The sequence below is a fragment of the Patagioenas fasciata genome, chromosome 11 (genome assembly GCF_037038585.1).
Source record: "Patagioenas fasciata isolate bPatFas1 chromosome 11, bPatFas1.hap1, whole genome shotgun sequence".
NCBI classification, from domain to species: Eukaryota; Metazoa; Chordata; class Aves; order Columbiformes; family Columbidae; genus Patagioenas; species Patagioenas fasciata.
This window is the reverse complement of record NC_092530.1, coordinates 23246431-23264291: the sequence shown is the minus strand read 5'-3', so window position 1 is coordinate 23264291 and position 17861 is coordinate 23246431.

The following is a 17861-nucleotide window of genomic DNA, read 5'->3' as shown; positions in this document are numbered from 1 at the left end:
TAGAAAGAGACAACTCATTGGGCAGAGATTGAAAAAGTCTTGGGGATAGTGGGCTCTCTCCCTCTGCCCCAACTGATGTCAAGCTACTTCAGCAAAACACCAAGTGGAAAGGAGTTGTGTGGTGGGAAGAAAATAAGTGTATGTTTTGGTCAATAATTTATAAAAGAATCACACTACATCTAGTCAAGGTCTGGATGTCCCCTTCTCTCACACTCATGTGAAATTACTTTATTTGCTACATAGCTTAGCCTAGAAAGACACTTCTCTCATAACCTCGAGCTCTGACAATTGCCAATGATTGGTCATAACTGGCTTTAAATTACAGTGTAATGAACTACCCACGATGCAGGAAAGGGCAGAAGAGAAGTGTCAACATGCTGGACTCTTGTGTGATATGTAACCCTCTTCAGGACCCAGGAGCAGACATGAATGGAGATGAAGAGGAGAGCAGTGATTTACCCAGCACTCCTTCTCTGTTAGGAAATGGGGTCAGGGTCTATTTTACTGCATATCTGCACAGTGCCTCACATAAAAGGCAATAGCCTGAGGTTGGAACTCTCAGGAGTGCAGAAATTTAAAGAAAAAAAAAAATCACTTTTTTTTTTTTTAATTATTTCATAGAACTATCTCTTACAATCAGAGATGAAAGATAATAATGATTTCATGGAATCACCTCTTACGGTCAGAGATGTTCCAAATATAGCTCCAGCTGAGATCCAGATCAGAGAGACAAGCAGTGTCTCTCCTTTCACAGATTCTTGTAATTGGAAACCACTGTGATCATGTAGCCTGACTTCCAGAACAAAAAATATCTACTAGTCATACCCACATCAATGGTATCAGACCTTAAGTTATATATATATTATATTTTTCCAGTGAATAAGTGACCTCAGCATATCAGGATGGAATAGAAAACTGGTCAAGAAAGTTATGATGCTATATTCCAAGAAATAGATAAAATAAGCATCTGAGTTCTTGAGTATGTGTATTAATGTTGTACTTTACCAAACGAAAAACAGAAGAGAGGGTGCCTTAAAAACATATAATTCATTCTTTTAATTTCCCTTCTCTTTTAGAGTGACTCATCTCAGCCCATTTGAACAGAAAAAAGATGAACAAAGCTTGATGAGGCAGGGATCCCTGCAGAGACAAGGCAATTATGAAAAATGTCAAGTGAAAAAAATAGAATCAAATGAGATTCAAGTAAATACTTCAGCCAAATTGTCCAAATCATATTAAGGCCTGATCCTACAGCTTCTCACCTGCAGTAGGTGTTTGTGCTTTACATCGCTTTGCAGGCATGCAAAAGATAGTGGATTGAGGCATTCAGAAGATTTCTTCTCTTATTCCCACAGTAAATATATGGAAATGGTAGTGAGAGAACAGAAAGCATCAGTATCACAACCAAATATCTCTATATATAGGATAAAAATTGTAGATAATTTTTCTCATTTTAATCAATTGTACTTATTTGTGAATACTGTTCATACATATATCTATTTATAAAATAGCAAAAAAATGCTTGTTCCCTCCTTTTGTTTTAGTAAAATACCTATGAACAAGTAGCAAGTGATAGGACAAGAGGAAATCGCCTCACGTTGTGCCAGGGGAGGTTTAGATTGGATATTAGGAAAAAATTCTTCATAGAAAGGGCTGTCAAGCACTGGAACAGGCTGACCAGGGCAATGATGGAGTCACCATCCCTGGAGGGGTTTAAAAGGTGTGTAGACAAGGTTCTTAGGGGCATGGTTTAGTGCTAGAGTTAGGTTAGGTTATGGTTGGACTCAAGGATCCTGAGGGTCTCTTTCAACTGCAATGATTCTATGATTCTATGAACAAGTTACTTTTGACATGCACGTGTTATAGCAGATGGCAAATATGCTTATCCCTACACTTCTAACAGCTATGAAAGTAAAAAAAAAAAAAAAAAAGGCATATGTACATCAAACTGTGTTTTAGTTTAATTTAAAAATTAGTAAAATTAGTCCGTTACCCCTTCCAATCATGTGAAGAACACAGAGGTATTTGGTTCTCTGTCATCAAAGTGAATGCAGGAGTGTAGTGAATTCCTCACATAGAACAAAATTACCATTAAAGAAAATAATACTATACCTGAAATCAGGGCAACATCCCCAAAAAATGCAAGGAGCTTCCTTGAAACTCATTGTCAAAGAAAAAACAGAAATTCATAAGATTGCCCATAAGTTCTGGAAATATTGTGGGGTTTTGTTGGTTTTTGTTGTTGTTGGTTTGGTTTGGTTTTTGTTTGTGTGGTTTTTTGTGGGTTTTTTTTTACATAGCCTGCTAATATAGCTTTTTAATCTGTAGGGCTACTTGAGACATTTGAATGATCTTTCTACTTGGCATTTTATCAATGTAAAAGCTCTTGGAAGGATAATAATGTTTTGAAGTGGGGTGCTATTTTCCTCAAATGTAAGTCTGGCTGATAGGTCTAGAAGAATTTTTTCTAATAATCTATGAAAAAATACCACAGAATTTCACTAAAGGATTCTTGAATTAATGTGAAGTTGATACTGTTCACTGCAATACAGTATTTTTTGTAAGAAAGTGATGAAATAGGATGAAATTTAAGCAATTAAGGTTTTATTTTATTTGAAGAGGAATGACCACTGTCTCTTCCTACAGGTTTTAATACATCATGGACATCATGGATATTATTCTTACAGACTTAATTCTTATCTTGTTTACCACAAGATGAACCACAGGCAATTTCACTTAAATACTCAGATTTCTACCAGGGATATCAATTTCATTTCCATTTATGGCCATTGTAGATCTGCACTATCTCGCGATACATAAGACTGCGCCTGAAACAACAACCATGTTCACCCAGTGCTGGGACCAGAGCTGGCAAGTCAACAAAAAACTGTGCTATTCTATATAAATTTGCCAGTTTAGGCTGCCACAAACTTCTTCATGCATCCCTTTTGTGAGAAACATGGTCTGTATCAACCTTTCCAAAGGATTAGCGTTCATGCATAAACCAGACATTTCCCAGTGACTGACTGTACTCTGTGCTGGTGTGGACACCAAAATTAGATCTGGAAAGATATCTGTAGTGGCTGAAGTTTGGATTTCATGTCATGAGCTTCTCTACTCTCCCAGCCACCTTGAGGAGACTGGTATGTATTGTATTTTACACAGAGATACTACCAGGACATACTAAGTCTCTTGCATCTGGCTATGGAGGTGAACAGGAGACACTGGTGATGGAAGTGGCAAATAGCCTAGAGCAGGCTCCTGATGCCCAGAGACATGGGAATGCTGCTCCAGGTGCCAAAATGAATCTACCATAAAATTTAATTGACACTTATACTTCTCCAGCAGTGCAGCATGATTTGCTTTGCTGGGTTTCTTCTCCCAAAACAACAAAAGGAAAGTTTGGTAGAAATAGTCTATGACACAATTAACATTGCAGAAGACTGGCAACATTTAAAGGGCTTTGTATTTTTGTTGGTTCAACAAACCAAAGATTTCCTTTGAGTTTCATGGGAGCTCTGGGTTATCAGTCCAAAGCTGAGTTAAATTAGAAGTGATCTGAGCTGTTACCATCTGTTGAGTGTGTGGTGGCTTCTGCTACATGAGTTAATATATTGTAGCAGACAGATGGGCAGAAATGTGGTGGCCTTAGTCATTCCGCACGCTTGTTAGCAATCTGAATAGAGAGATCAGGAACATGGAAGGCAAAGGAGTGAATTTCTTTCTAATTCCATGACAAAGTCCCCTGCATCACACTTCTGGCCTTTTTCAAGTATGTTTTTACAACTGCTTCCTCTGTTATATGTATTGTGTGGTTAAGAAAAGCATTGTTCTTTCCAGCTGCTGTCAACCATGGTCCTTTCTCTTGCTCTAAAATAATGGAAAAGGGAAGGGAAAGGAAGGGAAGGGAAAAGAGGAAAGAGAAAAGAGAGGAAAAAGAGGAAAAAGAGGAAAAAGAGGAAAAAGAGGAAAAAGAGGAAAAAGAGGAAAAAGAAGAAAAAAAGAACTACCAACAAACCACATTTCTGTTCATGCCTTCAGGTGTTAAAACCCACACAATTTTTTTCATGGACTGAATGTCACAGCAATTAAATAATGATGATGTGAAAGAACATTGCCATATCAACTATGATGTAACTCTTTTCCCTGTTTCTTCCTACCCAACACAGCTTTCCAGGTCTAAAGTCACCGATTCTCCTAAAATGCAAAAACCCAGACTGTACTGACAAGGAAACTACTATTTAATGGACAACTGCATTGAAAATTATTATAGTTCTTGTAAAGACTGCTTCATTGTAACGTGCATGATCTTTCTTACTTCACACTCAGAACAATCCCTTTCCTATGTTAGATAATCTAATGAAAAAGAATTGGTTTAAGCAAGAAAAGAGGAAAAGAGAATAGAGCACTGCCCAGGGATTAAGGAGGCACTGGTGCAGTTTTATAGTTAACCTCAGTTTTTGTGTGTTCCTTCCCACTCTGTGCATCAGTTTGCCCGTCTACAATTGGCATCACTAATCCACAAAAGCCATCATCAAACTCCCAGAGCCAATGCCATATCTTTCAGGTTTCCAAACGTCCATTTCTTACCAGTTAGTTGTATCTCATCATGCTTCAATTTAGATAGTAAGATTTAGAAGCAAAGAGGTTACCTCTTACTCTTTAAAACATTTATTACGTTTTCAGATATATAGGGAGTTTCATAAAAATTCCACATCAGAGAAATGTCAAGTTTGTGAAATCAGTCACTTAACATTATGAAATGCCAACAAAAGGGCTTCACATACCCTTCGCATACCCATGTGTTTAAATCAAATTCAGCTTTCCTGGATCCGTGTCTGTACCCTAGTAAATACCATAAAATATGGTCTCCCTGAAATCCTTGCTCATTGCCCGCTCTGAAGGTGATTATAGTAGCTATATCAAAAACCAAGCATGACAAGAGAAATTGAAAGCTTCCACATTATGCATAAAACAAGGGCACAGATTCAATAGTTCCTTACAAATTTTTCACATAGAAATTGGCTCTGTACTTCTGACCACCACAATTATCAGTATATTAGAATCAGAAGAACATATGACATATAACCAGTGTGCCAAAGCTTAGAACTGGAGCTACAGAACCTGTTAATGTATCTAAAATAGAAGATTTTTTTTTCATTTTCATTTTGAGATTAATATACCTTACTAAATGACCACCATAAATAATGCATAAAACTTCTCTTGTCTACCAGTTCAGCGAGGTAATATAAAATAATCTGCAAATTCTAAAACTGACAGAAGACTCTAGGCTAATAGGATTAAAGTCCCTCTGACGACTCTTCTGCTTTCTGGGAGGTGGGCAACAGAAAGCAGAAGATTAGGCTGAACATTAGTAGAACAGGGTGCAGGGGTTGGTTTAATAGCTTTAAAAGGTGCATAGCTTTATAGTGAATACTGAGTTTGACTCTGGTGAGACTCTAACTCTGCACATGTTCAAGAAAGTACAACATGAAATAGCACTCATGCGGGTGACAGATGAATGAACTAATGCCCCATCATAGTGCTCAGAGCTCATGAACGAACTGTCTTTCATCTGAAATATAAAACAAGAGCACAGACTGGTTATGCTCTTTAATCTCAATAATACTTGCCTCTAAAGGAATGCTTTAGCCCATAAAGCTCTAGCCAGATTCCACTCTGAGTAATTATACTCTGCTTATAGTAATTACGTTCCCTTTCCAGTTTCATGTGGAATTATGTGAACTCACTTGCTACACTGAATTATTTTATTGCTGAGCAATTGCTGTGAGTAGCTGAGGAGTTGCTGGAGTGGGAGAGGTGACCCAGGGCCAGAGCCAGGTGCTGTGCACGATGTCTGCATGGTGGCAAACCATAACCATTCCCAACCAATGACCCAGAGCCTGTACTGGGCAGGACACCCTGCTGAAGGAAGGGTTATTGTACCTGAGCCCACAACACATCTTCTCTGGAGATAATTCAACATATCAATAACTCACTAAGAGCTGTGGGACGTTACAGAAAGAAAGGCACTAGGTACAAAGTGTAATGAGGTCAGTAGTTATTAAACAGACTCCTTTGTTGTACAGAGCAATAACATGCATGACATTACATATACAGAAAGCTTGAATATACGCCAAAATGACTGTGCCTTCTCTATTCTTAATGTGGGCTTCCATTTTCGTTAAAGGCTTAGACCAAGTTAACGGATGTTTTTTCTTTGACTTCAGCAGTTATCAGAGCAACCTTAAGCACTGTTATTCTGCTTCATAAATTCAGTATAGTTTGAAAAGGGCTCAGCTGAAGCATTGCATCAACGTGAAATTCAGAAAGTGCATTAAACATTAGCATTCTCCTTTAGCTGTGGAAACTGACTGATTGGACAGTCTAAGTATGGGTGAACTGAACTGCATGTGCAACAAGCAACACACCTGTCTTCCACAAAAGAAAAATAGGACCTGTTCTGCAGACATGTCCTGAGTAAGGAGGTTTTTAAATTTCATGAAGAAAGAGGAGAAATCTTTCACTCAGAAAATGAGCAGGTACCTGTAATAAGGACTCCCTAAATATCACTTTGTAAAATGCAGCAGTGCCTGGCCTGTTGCAAAGTAATCTATGAGCTCCTTCCAGTGCTGCTCTGAGCAGTGTTTGGACACAAATCATGCAGGGAATCCACGGTTGTAGAACATGCTCAATATACAGGTTCACACACTATTACACCTAACTCTGCCTTCCTTTTTCTCGTGTTCCTCACCAGATTACGTCAATTCTCTCACCGATTTCTATCTTGCTTTTACAACACTGATTTTTGCTTAGAGTCCATTCTACCTAACTACTGTTTACTCTACAAAAAATGCTCTGCAGTATCTCCCACTAAGCACTGGAGTTTTTTTGATTTATCCTTGAAAAACACTATAGGACTTTAACTGTCTGGAACTGATTTTCTAAAACTAAAATATTTTCCTTTCTCTGTTCATTATGACCAGTTAGCTATATCTGACCAATGGTAATATTCTGTTTTGTTCCTGTTATTCCAGTGCTTGCTGTCGGCTGAGGCTGTTTTGAGTACTCAGTATGTAAACAGTTTGGCCAAATTCAGTGGGGCCCAAGTATTCAGACATAACCCCATCGATTCCCACCTCCTTGCTCTGAGTGCTCTTCCTCTGTGTATTCAATAAATCAAAAAAGGGTTTCATTAGCTTTTGTCCCAAGACATTTTTACTGCTAGTGAACAGAGGTCTATATCTGTTCATTGTGTTGTTCGGATCTAAGAATACAATCTAATTTTAGTAGTACAAGATCACAAGAGATAGAAATCAACTGAAGTTGAAAGAGAAGCTGAGTAGTACATACAAGTTAAAAAATAAATAAATAAATAAAGGAGAATCACATGAATCAGATATATTTGTTATTTCAGCAGCTGTCTCCAATTTACCACCATGAATAACAAATCTCAAAAACTACACAGTCAACATTTTTCATGAAATAGTACCTATCACAAGTTACTGAATATTATTATATTACAACTAATAGCCATTATAAGATATCATAAAGTCCCCCTATAAATATTGCCCCTTTGGACTACATAGGAGCAGAGGAATTGAAAAATAATGCTTATATAATGATGATGCATTGTATCAATATGTAGATGAATATTGGGACCATCCTTTTGCTGGTCACCACTCATTTCTGCACTGAACATTTCATAATGGAAATGATTTGATTGAAAACAAACAAGACACATGGGGAAAGTGTCAAAAAACTATTCCACAGATCCTCTTTAGCACACGGCCACATAGCCAGCTGACTCAGTCCAGTTGAGGAGGTGGTAGGGAATAAGCAAGAGTTTATTTAACCATCTCTGCCTTAAATGTTTCCCAACACAGAGGTGCAGGCAGGGCCTTTCAAAACCTTCACAGATTCCCCCCGCACCCAATGCGTGCTGCGCTGCCCGTCCTGCGTTTGTTATGGGGCTACATCCTGATGAGACTCCAGCATCAGATCAAACTGGGAAATGAGAGCCAAACCATGATACAGTGGGTATGATTTGATAAATTGTTTTCTTTCTGAGGGAAGGAATGGCATTCTTTGAGAAAAGTGAATCATAACAAATTAACACAAACCCTCATTTTGTCTGCTTTTCAAACTGAGGTCTTCGACGCGTAAACAAGTTGTTGCAGGGGAACAACACAGCACAAGTGAGCTGCAAAGCAGCAACTCTCCATTGATTGTGAGGCAATGGACACTAGTTTCCTCCTCTTCCCTCATTTCTCTGCTTCCAAACTTCTTCATCTAAATCACCAACTAGGTTCTTCTTTTCACATTTCTAGTCCCACTTCCTTTTCAAGTTTGTTAATATTCAGAGTAGCTTAGATATTCAGATCTGCTCTTCTCTCTTGCAATGGGACTTCAATATTGGCTGCTGGGCCATGGTACTGCTGGCCTATTAAATTACATGCTGCTCTGGGGCTGTGAAGGAAAAATTCACATCCCCACAGTTAACTTTCACAGTGGTTAAGAGCCAGTATTAAATTGGTCCATTTGGTACTTTAAGTTTTGCATATGCCTTACGTTAGCGCTGCTTATAGATTCTTGTGACGTGACAGTAACAGGCAAGGAGGCAATCTGTTTCTCTATTTCTTTAAATGGTTTTAAATGAAGTTTTTTATCCACAGGCACCAATGGTATGGGATGTATACGAGCCTTCTCATTTCCCAGCTGTGTTTCTTTTCAGACTCTGCGGCCTGAGCCCCAAAGACAAGTCTCAGGGCCCATAAGCTGATGGACACTCATCAGCTAATAGAATTTGAAGACAGAATGTACATGTATTCCTGACATACATTGTGAACATAATCTCCATATAAGCCTCTTACAACTTTCAAGATCTGTTCTGCTGACTGACAATTTCCCCGATGCTGTGCATTTCACAAATAAATCCCTGAGTAGGTTATTAATGTAGAAGTGTAAGTGATGTCTTTTAATGCTGATTGTGTACTTTAAAAGGGTGCTTATATGCAGGATTGTTATTCTGTATTTTAATACCACTTGTTGGTCATGAATATTTTGTGGTTTTCCCTCACCTGAAAACACTAGCCCATTCCTTCTATTGTTCATTTCCTGACCTCAGTCATTTTTGCTACTGTCAAGTGGTCAAGTGCTTCCAAGAAATTCCTGACCTTACTGAGCACATGGAAAAATTGTATTGACTCCAGCATGGCCAGGGTTTCAGGCGAGATTTCCAGATTGTTTGTGATATAACTGGTTTGCAGTCAGTAATTGGATAAGCGTCCACATTCGATAACCATTGGCCGCATTAGTTATATTTCCAATCCATATTAATTTTTAGAAAAGAGACACAATGTCAATAAAAGTAACCTGTTTGTGAAAAACGAGGTAGGTACACAATTCAGAGAAACCTCTCCCCATCAGAAGATTTTTCTTTGCTCATTACTTACATTTAGGGACCGACTCCAATGCATACAGGCCTTCTTACAGGACACTTTTCTGGCTCACCTTTTTTAACTGGTCTTTTAAAATCCATAATGTCCAGAGAATATATTCCTTTCAAGCACCCATTTTGCAACTGGTTTCTGCTTTTTCATTTCTGCCAGCAGGTAGGACATTTCTTCCAGTGTCTTTTCTTCCTTTTTCAACTTCTGAAAGGGATGGCATGTTACCAAAAGTGTTTTTCCATATAAATGCATATTAAAGTACGTAACATAAATTTTATATTAAAAACTCCGAGAAAAAAAGAGGATTGTTTCTTTCATGTATTAAAGTGACAACACTTTTCACTGAAGGCTTAATTATAAGAAATGCTTCCCAGCTGAAGTCTATTAGCTCTGGTTACAGAGCAAATAAGATGAAGTAAACACCTTAAATAACAGATTTTGCTTTGTGTCCTTTCCCAAAGTCTTAGCCCTCTAGTTTAACCATTGGACCTCCATCTTTCACACCATCCCAGCAGTTTCCCAGCTCAGTGAACGCTATAGCCCACGTGCCTACAGGATTTAAAACAAGTTTGTGTTTGCCTGTCTTTGAGCAGCAGCTGTTTGAAGAGATGTAAGATAATTTTATGGAAAAAAAAAAATGGATCTAGTGTTTATTCAGCTACAGGTTTACAGCAAGCAGCAACTGCAACCCAAATCACAAAGGGCTGAATAAATCTGGTCGCAGGTAAACTTTGGCCTTTCCAGGGACAGCTGGGGAGGGCTGGTGAGCGCTGGTTGGAGCAGGGTGATCCCACGGGCAGGCTGGGACGCACCAGCTGTCTCGGCTGCACAACCTCCTTCATACTGGGATAAACAGGAGAAAGAAGAGAGATTTGCTTCTCTTCCTTAACAGCTCAAGCATTTTGATACACTGCCTCGTGCTTTTACAACAAACAGTAGCCTGTTCCTAGATCTGTTTGGCCAAACTCCCAAAGTTTTTATTTCCATCTCTCTTGTGCTGTCCATTTGTAACAGCAGGCGTTTAGGATTGTGTTCTATTGAGCAACTTTATAAAGGATTGGGATACTTTAAATCCTGCCAGCTCTAGTGCATGACTCAGCATCGCACAAAACAACTCACACCCTTAGCTACCATTGCTGCCCTTAGAGATCAAAGCAATCACCACCAGCAGGAGATGTTTCATCCCTCATGGCATCAGCAATGTATTTATGCGGGAATTATATATAGCCTGTATCAAACAGCCACCTAACAAGAGATTATAACAGAATCTTTCGGGTCACAAACGTGAGCTTTTCTTCACAGCTAGGGAGCTACAAACCGACCTCTAAATATAAGTGCATAAATGTTGACAGTTTGACCATAACTCCATATTTTCAGATTCTGAAGCTTGGAGCACAACATCAAATATTACGAGCTTCATAATAACGCAAGTCTTGGCATCAGTGGAATTGTGGCAGCCCATTAAATTGTAGCATTTTATAATCAGGCATCTGGCATTGTTAAATGCCATGAACACATAAACCCCAGTGGCATCCCACAGACATGAAAGGGACTCTGCCCAGCAGAACACCCTGCCTGCACGGATCCCATTATGTGAGCATGGCAATGCCGAGGAAGGAGGTTAAATTAAGTAACTTGGACAGAGGCTGTGCCAGCACTGCCACTGGATGGACCAGCCAGCATATGTCAAATCAAGACAGTGTTGGTCACGGAGCCACAAGGGCAGCTGCTCAAAATTCAGCACATCATCTATTTTACAAGGATTAACAGCCTGAGATTACTAAAATGGCTATTTATAGGTATGTTCTCACTAAATTGCAGCTAAAAGAAAATCCTGTTAATTTTTGGCTTCCTAGCTTGTGCATTTGTTGAAAAGCATCTTCATTAGATGCTGTAAAAGCAAAAACAGAATCTACAGAAATGAGAATTTGACAGAAAATCCAGAGAAATTTTAAGAGATGAGACTGACATTAACCAGGTTTTAGTAACAGAAACTGTTCTTTATTATGTGTGTTGAAAAAGCTGAAAGTGCTTATTTCAAGAAGCCTTTTTATTTGCTTTTTGTTGTTTGGTAATTTTCACAACAGAAGGATTTGAAACTGTGCGTGCATGTGCATATAGCGGATCAAATGCTCAGTTGGTACAAACCCCTGACATCAGCGGAGTTCTGCTGATACACCCCAGCTACATGTCTGCTCTAATATGTCTCCAGACCATTCATGAGGAGGCTGCTTTTCACTATTTGACCACAAATGCCAACAGTTGCCTAGTGATGGTCTCTCAGTTCATGACTCAGTTCCATGCGGTGCCCTCTGTGCATCTGCTCAAGCCCCTTCTGTTAACCCTTTCCTTAGTACAACGATGATCAGACTACTATAGTGTTGATGGCAAGAATTCAGTGGGATTTTAACTGGTTTAAGCACTTCTAGACACAGAAGAGGGGTACAATAGTGTTGTGGGCTCTCTGAGCTCAGGTCATTGGCAATCACTTGAGGTTTAAGAAGAATATTTTCCTCCAAAGTGTTTGTTCTGTAAGATATTTTATCATACATGGCGGTTGCCACCTCCGAAGGGAGAATAACCAACTCACTAGATCTTCAAGTGTGATCCAATATGACAATTCTGACATTTCTATTGAATATTGGGCAGTGCACAGCATGAAATATGTACATTTACCTTTCTTCTGGCCATTTATTCTTACTAATGGGTCCTGAGGATAACGAATACTTTAACTCTTGTTTGTAATAGATAAATGTTCTACAATAACGCCTCTCACTAAGAAAACATAATTTTAACTATGTGAGAGATTAAAAATAACTAGAGAAATATTGTGACAGATGGTGCCGCTCATGCTGCCTTAACATTTGGGCATGTTCTGTTTAATGTTTCTTTCATTCTCCTGATTCAGAACAGAAAATCCAATTAAATTAAGCATGTTGTAACATTTCTGCCTTTTTTTTTTTTCTTGTTTTGTTCCTTCTTTTGCTGATGAGACCAGTGTGAATTAAATGTCCAGTTTAGATGAGGAATAAGAGGCCAGGGAAATAATGTACTCTGAGCAGACATAATGAAGGTTTTTCTGCCACACCGTGAACTGCTGCAGAGGGAGCAGCACGTACTTCACCACTTCTTGAGGAAACGCAGTGAGTTGTGTTAAATTTGTGTTGATTTTTCGTAGGAAATGTGGCTAAGATTTCCTGGGGCAGTGGGGAAGAGCTACATGACACTGAATTCACATAATATTTTCCTGTGGTTTTCCCCATTTTGGAGGTCTTACGTCTGCCTCCTTGGAAAGTGTGAGGAGGATGAGAACCCATTCTCAAATTTCTGTTCAAGCTGAGTTAAGCAAAGAGAAGTCAGACAAAAAGGGAAACATGAGTATACCATCAGTAGACACGATTTGACCATGCCTGCCACAGGATTCTAGTGGATGTGAGCTTTAATTGCTTCCATCAATCTTAAAATACTGCCTTTTCCATTTCTACTTTTAAGTTTCTGTTGGAAGAAGGAGAACGTATCATAAAGCTCCGTTTCACTGTGCTATAGTGCTCCTTGATGGATCTAGACACAGAGTCTTATCCTCTGAGAAACGTCTCCGTTTCACAGGAGTGAGGCGGCACCAGCAAAGCACCAAAGGTTGGAAGGACACAGCAGCACCTGCTCTGCCTTTGCCCACTGCTCAGGGCTCAGTAACCCAAAGTACCTACTATGGCTCTTTGAGAAACTCCTCCTCTCAGTCTTTTTTACGAAATTAATTCCTATGTCAGGATTTTTTCACTATTCTAGGGCTGTATTAGGGTAGTCTGCTGGCATTTCTTAGCTCACTCTTAGATATCTACATTATAGATTACATTTGCAATCTACAAACATGCTCAAGTTAAGCAGGGCCAACCTGGCAGGGGTCTTTAAAAAAAAACTCTGGTCTTGCTCTTTCTTAGTGTGAAGAGTGTTTTTTCCTCTACATTTTGTATGGGTTTTCTTCTATGCATTTTGGAAAGGAGGAATCTGAGTTTTCCCATTCAGACTCGCAGGCTAGCACTGCACAAATATGCAGGTGGGAACGCTATAAAAGAGTTCTTGTACACTGTATAAGAACCTCCCATATATCAGCTCTACCAAACCAGCTTTTCCATGGCCATGATCATGTAATTCTTTCTCGTGACACTGAACTTTCACTCCTTTAAACTAATCCCACGGGGTCTAGAGGCTACTAAAGGGAGTTAAGCTAATGCTTTCTGTAGCTGGTGCCTTAATGTTGCTAAGTGGAAACCACCTCTCTGCTGGGAAGGAAATTTCTCCCTGTGATTCCGTCTGGTTGTGGAAAGCAATTGCTTACTGCCTGCACCTTTTTCATGTGGAGAAATTAGGAAAAATCTACACGTACAACACAGCAAGGGTCTGTAATTAGTGCTGTTCCCGAGAGGCCCGTGAGCTGGCAATGCACAACTTCTCTCTCATATCGAGTCCTCTAGGGTCAGCCTGAGGAAACAGGCAATTAAAGGCTCTATGACCAGCTGCAGTTTTCATTGTGCAACGATCAGAAACTCACCCTGAGGCAAGAGCTGCAATTTCCAGTGAAGTTTGCTACTGTAAAGTAACATCTGAAGACACTTTGGTCGTTTCAGTCATGTTTAAATGTTTTGTCTCTACCACTCCTAGAAGAGAGTGAAATTTCATTCTGTTGCTTGAAGAAGAGAAAAAAATATGCAATAAATCATTTCCATGGGGAAGAAATAATCCTACAAGCATAAGTTCAGCTTTGGTCCCTAAATGTGTCCAGCTCACCTTTAAAGAAAGCAGTACTCAGCATGAGTGAGTCTCTTGTGATCGCTGTTAAAACAAATGCAAGTGAAGGCTTGGTAACCACATGAAAACTAAATTCAAATTGTATTGTAACTGGGCCATCTTCACCTTTTATGCTTTTGCTAGGTGCATTTATGTATGTATTCTTTAATGGACTGACAGCAGAACACCTCAGAAAACTCCTTTCATAGAACTTGCAACAATCAAAAGAAAAGGAAGGGAGCTAGGCTTGAAAAATATTCAGTTAAGTGTTTGCTTTTGCTATTGCTATTGGAAAAATTCTTTATTCTCCAGATTTCCAAGACATTTAGGTGACATCTCCATGCAGCAGATTCTGTTTTCTTCTATCAAATCAAATGAAAAGGCAACCTGCAGAAATCTAAAAATCTATGGTCCCTCTCACATAAATATGAAATTATTTCAAGTGGAGACAAGCGGCTTTCTTCCCTCTATCCCTCTATGCATTTTTAATGTTTGCATTTTTCTTCCCTATATTGCTTTTGAAAGCAGAGGTAACTTATTTTTGAGATGGTATAGCTGATTTGTTTGTGGGTTTCTCTGTTTGTTGCATGGGTGACTTTCATGGTGGTTTGGCAGGACTGGGTTTCTGTAGCATGAGGCTAATGACTTTTTAATAATGTCCACAAAGGAAGAGTGACGCATGAGCAGAGAGTCATAAAAGAAGAGACAGGCACAAAAGATCAAGGGGCCACAGGGTATCTTATAAAGGTCCAGGTAATTAAGAAATCTCATTTTCCTGAAAATCTTTTCTCACTGCAATTGTGTGTTCTTTCCTTACCCTCTTCTGTAGCTCTGGCTTCAGCAGCAACAACAGTACTACTGGTACCCTAACACCTCTTCCTTGAATAATAACCTTTCTGGAAAGTGCAGTTTTAGGGGAACAGCCATGTCTCACTCAGCTACTCACGTTGTTTTCCTGAGCAAGAGCTTCAGTCTGAGTATTTTGCATAAGCAGAATTAATGAGCTTGGTCCTGCTTTTGTGGTCATGGGGAGCTAAGATCTCACATGGATTTCATGGGATGTACAGAAGTTTTGCCATGAAAAACCAACAAGACAGAGCACATGGCTAAAACATCTTAAAAGATGCAAATAGTGAATAGCAAATCAATAGTAGTACCTTCCACTGACTACTGTGCATTGTGTCTATCATTATTTTCTTCAATCGAAAAAAGGCAGGCCATTCCTTGTCTGAATCTGTTTTGCTTTTAGGAGTCTATTATATTTTTCTATGAGATTTCCCAATTGTTTTAGGTGCCAAACATCAGTGATGTTACCACATGTCATTCCTCTCCTTGAAGTAGCTCTAGAATTCTGCAAAATGCCAAGGATTTTCTGGCAACAAAAAGTAATCACATATGGGAAACTGGAAAGAAGGGGTGTTTTCACTGAAGATCCAGTCAGGAGCATACCCCTTCTTCCTTTTAGTTGTATTTCCTTTATAGTTGCTGAGATGTTTTGAAACATAAAGCTTAATTATTACAGATACTTATGCATTTCACGCCTCTATGACAAACAATTGTCAAAGCCGTCAGCTTCTGCTGCCAATGTATTCAAAATAAAAACATCAGGTGGATCAGACCTTCACATATCTGAGTAATTGTGTCTTTGAAAAGGGTCTTAAAAAAAATAGATGTCAGATTCTTAGTGAATCTCATTGTTTACTCCGGGCTACAACATCTGAAGTTAGATTTTGTATCTGACTGCTGTCACAGTGACTGAAATCAAAACATCCTGTTCTACCTTTTGTTTATATACCACAATCAGCTCTGCAAACCTGTGCAACTTGAAACACAGCTAAAAACTGCTCCCTGGCATACTTTTCTTTCCCTAGGATGGACTATATCGGCAATCTTAACTGACAGAAAGAAAGCTAGCATTAGGTTTGCACACAGAAAAAATTCCCAACTAGTACTTCAACCACTATGATGGTGTTCTACAAGATGGCATCTCAAATTGCACCCAGAGCTTAGGACTGGGAAAAATATCAGCATGCAGTCGGTTAGAGAGGAAAACTGCATTTCATGAGCACCTCTGCTCTGCTGCTTTCCCTGTCATGCACAACACGTGGTGAGAGCTCTGGGAGAGGGGAGCGAGGAAATTCGGTCTCCGGAGGTGACTGGAGCCAAGATTAGAGCTGGAGTGTGCAGCCGTGTCCTGCAAAGCTGTCCCTAACTGCACCCCGACACTTCTCACAAGCTTCCCATGGGGTGCTTGGGCATTCCCAAGGGGAACATCTCCCTGGAGACCTGGTGCTTCCCTATGGCTGTTGATGGCCTCTCCCTGTGCCTCACTGGGGATCTTGGAGCTGCTCCTCAGAGGCAGCTGAGTCGTACCATAGCCTCAGTTTGGGAACCAAGAAGAGATTTGGTAATCCAAAGTGAGATAAACTCACTGTCCTTTTAATACAAAATTAAGTTGCCGGTTACAATTTAGGCTGTTTATTTGTAAGGGATGAAGGAGCTGGGAGATCAGTCTGCTGTTACAAAGCAGGAGGGGAATTGTCAAACGAAGCAGAGGTTTCTGTGCTGATAATCACGTTCCTTCAAGCTGCACCCAGAGTGCTCCTACTTGGCAGAGGTACTAAGAGGATTTGATCCCGCTCAGTGCCAATCAGAAGCGGAATGAAGAGTACGGCTGGCCAGATCCCGTCCTTGGACCCACTGGAGCGGGTATAGCTTCTCTGTAGCTATATTCATGCGTAACTGCCAGATCTGCAGGTATGGATTAGATTACTGATGCTTCTTTTGAGGCCTCTGGACTCCCCACTGTTGCAGAGACCGATATTCACGTCTGTTTATTTGGACACAGTTAGTGCATAGCCATCCAAACACATGGCAGTCAGGTACATGCTGCACAGCTTCCACCTCTACCTTATTATAACAGAAACAGGTTTTGCAAGTGGGGACTATTTTATTAAGCCAAATTCCTGCATTTTAGGAAGTCTTACCTATCTTATGTAAATCGGAGGGACAGGAGAGGGACAGGCAAGGATTACATATAGGCAGTTGAAGACTGGGAAAGTTATAAACCCAGCCAAGTATGTAAAAGGAGTATTTGTGTACAAGAGTGAACATCTGATTTGAAAGTGGTGTGCAAACTCCTGACAAGAAAATAACACTTGATGGTAAAATGCTCTTCCCAAGGAAATGAGAGGCAGTATGATTTGGGCAAGGATCACTCACTGTTTTCCTTAAAAAGTACGAGATTGGAACCAGGATTCTGCTGTAAGATTTTATTCTTCTTGGTGAGCACAAGTTCCAGTGGGAAATGCTGTCTTTCATAACTTGTGCAATTTAGGGATGAAGTAGGTCTCCACTATGCCACAACAAGTGAGACTTCAGAGAGTGGACTGAAATTGGTATGCAATATTGGTATACAGATGCTTCTCATCTCAGCCTTTGTTCCCAGTTTAAGATTCATATGAAAGCCCACTGTGCACTCATTTAGCATTTTGGCCTCATAAAGAATCTATGTTACTCGTTAAAATGCTGCTACCTTTTCTCTCAAGACTGATCATTCTCTGGTTTATTGTGCTCAGCCTTCTGTGATGAGTCTGTCCTCTTTAGCACAATGTGCAACCAGCA